The sequence below is a fragment of the Adiantum capillus-veneris genome, chromosome 24 (assembly GCF_014529385.1).
Source record: "Adiantum capillus-veneris isolate H3 chromosome 24, ASM1452938v2, whole genome shotgun sequence".
Classification (NCBI taxonomy): Eukaryota; Viridiplantae; Streptophyta; class Polypodiopsida; order Polypodiales; family Pteridaceae; genus Adiantum; species Adiantum capillus-veneris.
Genome location: NC_140954.1, coordinates 72811253 through 72816154, shown reverse-complemented (window position 1 = coordinate 72816154; position 4902 = coordinate 72811253). Strand labels below are relative to the sequence as shown.

The 4902-nt window shown below is 40.9% G+C and overlaps 1 pseudogene across 1 annotated transcript; it reads right to left on the bottom strand.

Annotated features, from left to right (window-relative positions):
* Positions 1–2522: 2522 nt before the first annotated feature.
* LOC147426581 (amino acid transporter AVT3B pseudogene) lies at positions 2523–4693 on the bottom strand (annotated as a pseudogene). Its single transcript, XR_015186271.1, has 2 exons — positions 4585–4693; positions 2523–4448 (listed from the first exon to the last, which is right to left on the bottom strand). The product of XR_015186271.1 is annotated as an amino acid transporter AVT3B pseudogene (transcript).
* Between the last annotated feature and the right edge of the window lie 209 nt (positions 4694–4902).

Here is a 4902-nt window from a genome sequence, read left to right as displayed (position 1 = left end):
CCACGCGCGCACACACACACACACATTGCTACATAGCATAGATCATGTTCTAGTTAGCATAGTTGACATGGTGGTTAGTATTGTTGACATGCTAGATAGCATTGTTTACATGCTAGTAGAAAGCATAGGTGCCATGCTATATAACATAGATGGTATGCCACCTAGCATAGTTGATATGAAGCATAGCATAGTTGCGATGCTAGATAACATAGTTGAAATTATTCCAAGTATAGATGATATGCTACCTAGCATAGTATCCATGCTAGATAGCATAATTAAAATTATGCAACCTAGCTTTGTGCATATACCATATCTGTTTTAGCTCTACATATCTTGACACCTGTCATTTTTCATCGTTACAAGTTGAGCTTGTCCACATGCTCCAAGAGAAACATCCACATTGCAAGATTGATCTAAGAATGTTTGAGAAGCTGAAGCCATTTTTTGTAAGACGGATAAAGGATAGATACACATGCTATTGTGCATACCATGTACAAATGTCCATTCTTAAGGATGTGTTGAACCACATGTGATCTAATAGGTTTGAGGGCTGCAACTGTAAATTCAAAAATTGTGCTAGAGATGATGGCACTAGCACCCGATGTTTGGCTTCAAGTCACACTTTCAAAGGTGTCACACAATTGTGGGAGTCCACTTTGTGTCCAAATCCTGAACATGCTAGCTTCCATAAACAGATATTCTTGTTGGAAAGTTATAAAAGTGTCATGAAGTTGCAAACTTTCTTCATAGAGACAACAAAGCTAGGTAAATCATGCTTTTATATGTTGAAATCATACGTATGTGAAGCTTGTATATTGGAAAAAAGTACATTGTTTTTCATTTCTATAAGATGGGGGAGGGGTGGCGTCTTGTAAGAAGTTAATTGATTTATGAGTGGTGATGGATGCGGACCAATGTTTACATCTTTGTTTTTAAACTTTAAATACTTTTGTACTTTCCTTGATGATATCAAACACTTAACTTTGATCTACGGTTTCAAGGAGAAATTGATGTACTAGATGTTGCACACGTGGAATTGGACAATTGTTGTAATTAAACCTTGCAAAGTGAGAAGGAAGGAGAGTAGTAGTCACTCAAAATGCATAAGCATCAAGTACACTACACTTGACGGTTTAGTGGATATATATGAGGCTTGCCCTTTGGCAAAGGGCTATGCAAATTACAGACTCTCTTTGGAAAATTTTAGTAAGTTAATGTTCAAGAAAAGTAAAGAGGTTACTTATATGTAAACACGACCTTAGATTTCAAGAAAATTACTAGGGAAATTGGCCAATTTAAAGTTCTAAGTGTATAACCTAAATGTAGTACAAAAAAATAGCTCCAAAGGCGTGCTCAAACCCATGGCGCTAATGATCATAAAGCTGGTACAAATAACGGGGGAACTCTTGCGGAACATGCTATGTCTCCACCAATCAGACCAATCGGAGTTATGGTACAGGTTAGTATTGCAGTTTCAAGTTATGCATGATTGCATATGCGAGACCATAAATGTATTGACTATGAGGAGACTTTTGCACCCACTAGTAGGCATGCTACCATTCACTAGGTTGTTGTTATGGCTTCCCACATTGGCTAGAAATCCATTGCTTGGATATAAAACCTGCTTTTCTAAATGAACATTTAGATGAGCAGATTCATAAAACATTTATTATTGGTTTTGAGGTCTCAAGTTATGAACATATAATTTGTTGTTTGAAAAGGTCACGGCATGGTTTCAAACAAGGAGAAGAATTATGATGATTGATGTTGAATGGTTTTGGTTTTGTGCAATCTTCATTAGAGAATACCCTTTGTATACGTCACTCTAAGCATGTTGCTCTTATCATTTTGCCTTTTTGCAGATGATTTACATATTTGACTAGGAGCAATGAGGATGATACTTGCGCCTGGTTATGAAATGTCAAAATGGGGCTTTTGGAGACATACTTGGTTATGCAGCTTAATGTACTATGATGGTATTTTTATCGCAAAGTTTTCATAGTTATAAGCTTTGCCATCTTTGGCACGGACACACGCAAGACTATTGATACACCCATGGTGGATTCTTTATTGTAGAAAGGAGGGAAGAATGACAACTTGGTACTTCCACAAATTTTGTAGTGTTTGTGTACTATCTAGCTTAGAGCAAGATATGCAAGTCTTCATCATGTGGACATACTCCTAAGCTAGCATTGTGTGTGTGTGTGTGTGTGTGTGTGTGTGTGTGTTTTGGTGGGGAGGGGAAACCAAGAAGCAAGATATGAATTGGAGGACTACTTTCAGTAACAATTTCATGATTCTCCAATATGAAAATCTTGCTTGTACCATTGTGCAAAAGCTTCCCTCAACACTACCGTGGAAGCTGTAGAATCTCAAAATGAACACTGCTTGATACTTTGAAAAACAACATCTAGTGCAATGTAAGATTATCAAAATCTCTTATCCACCATGCACATGCTAGATCCTTAAGACATGCACAATTTACAAATCATCTTAGTACCTTATGAACCTCAAAACTGCACTGTCTAACAACAGCAAGAGCTGAAAAACATTAATACAATTTTTAAAAAATTATGAGTCAATTTACCTTGAGTCATGATTACAACTTGGGAGCATCAAACATCATTGAAGCTTAAATGCTCAATCACCACACCCAGTAAGGCCAACTACATCTTTACATAGATGAAAAAACTTAGTGGCAACATGGGCAAGAGGATGAATAGCTCAGTCCTCACAACTGGTAGCGCCAACTGTGTCTTTGCATGGGAAATTAACTCCATAGCAACATGGGCAACAGGATGTATAGCTCAATAACTCCTTTCACAGTGATGAGCGCATACTTGCAAAAGCTTGTAGGTTTGTGTTCATTGAGCCAACGGTATTAAAAAACATCTTGCAAGGAGGAGATGGTACCCCAAACACCATAAGCCAGGCCAAACCCTATTATAAGATAATCGAGTGCGAGTATGCTCTTTGAGATGTCCTCTCGGCTGGCTTTTATATGACAAAGAGCCGGCACAACGAATGCAAGCCCGCAACAAACACTGTTCCCCACCAAAGATAAGAAGACAGCGAAATGTGGCATGGCAACAGCACATAAAGCTACCGCCAAGACAACTGAAGCTCTCAAAAGCATGTTTGACCTTCGTCTCAGTAGCCTTTGCTCCATCACTTGATACACAGGGAACATCATCACAGCAAATGTAAAGAAGAGGCCTATACACAAGCCGAGCTTGACGGCCGTGGTTTTCCAGCCCAACCCTAAATTCAGTGTGACTATATCAAGGGTTTCATCCCCAAATGCTAGGTAGCCCAGCAGACCAAAAGTGATGTAGGAAGTCGATATGCATGCCATGGCTAGCCCAAGCACTCTGCCAAACTTCTTTCGCTCCTTCATAGAGGATTCCAAAGGCAGTACAAGAGCTACACCTTCAAAGGCATAAATGGCTACTCCGACAGCAAACGGAAGAGCACTAAGACCCTGACTCGCCGAAACGCTAGCAAAGCCCTTGCTGATGATTGTTGCCACATCTTGTTGCATTACAACTGCCATGGCGCTGAAATTTACAATGTCTGCAACAATGCTAAAAGGTGCAAGCTTTGTAAGGGTGCGTATAGACACCAGAGCAACTTCCAGTGGAAAGACAATCCATATATAACCTTCTTTCGATGAGAAAAATTTGCGTAAGCTGCTATCCTTCATTGCCACTTCCACTAAAAACCTTTTCAGACTATGCATTGATTGTGAAGCATGACCTTCCGACATACTGTTGTCATGTCCAAAGAATGCCAAAAATGGGTTTTCTAGCGTTGTAATGTAGTCGCTGCCTAACACAGAAGCTAGATTTTCACCAATGAAGATAAGGTATGCGACACAGAAGGCACCCTGACTTAGCACAAGCAAAACATCAACTGTCAATCTGCCCCATTTGCCATAAAGAAGAAAGCCGAGGTCGCTGAAAGAGTCAACATGAATGTCTCCATCTTTCTCGAGCTTTTTTCTTGACCACACAAGAAGCATCATACAGTAGTAGACCAGAATGGCTATGCCTGCGAGCGTGATGGTGGAAACAAGCCATCCTGTTCTCTTGAATGTGTAAGGGAGGCCAAGTACACCAGAACCCACAATGGAGATGATGATGTTGCCGAATGTCTTTGCTGGTGAAGAAAGATGCTCATGCTCATGCTGATGGCGGGTAAGATGGTTGCTTTGGGAGCAGCGACACGGCTGTACATGGCATTCATGCTCATGATGGTTCTCCAATAAAGAGAGATGGAGTTGAGGGTGCTCCGGCATGCTTACCTGGGAGGGAGGCTATGAGCAAGCTTCTCGTGCACGCGCACAATGGGGGAAAGATGCGATCGGAAATGCTTGCAAGCAGAAATGATGCTCATACACAGAGAGCTAACAAGGAGAAAAAAATGAACAGATCTTTTGCTTCAGCGTCCTGCAAACACACAAATGCTGTCGTTAGCTGTGTTGGAGGATAGCTCTGCACTTTGATCTTCCTGCACGCATCGAAACGGAGACACAGAGAGAGAGAGAGAGAGAGAGAGAGAGAGCTCAGCAATGGCGGATAGTACCTGCGTGCTTCGGAATTCGCTTCTCGCTGCCTTCCTCGAGAGGTGGACCCATTTGAGGAGTCACACGATTTGTGCCCGACCCTTCTTCATGAACCGCGCTTTTGCCCTTACTAATTTTATTATTTTTTATTTTTTTAATACCATAAGCGCGGGTAAAATTTATATTAAAGGATAGCAGGAGTACTGCTGGCTCTGAGACATAAACCCTAGACATCGAGTACATCATATATACAAAAGCTTTCATTGAAGCTTGTCAATTTCGGTTTGAAGCCTTTCCATGTAGTAGTGCCCTTCGTTGATCCTTTCCTCAAGGTGTGC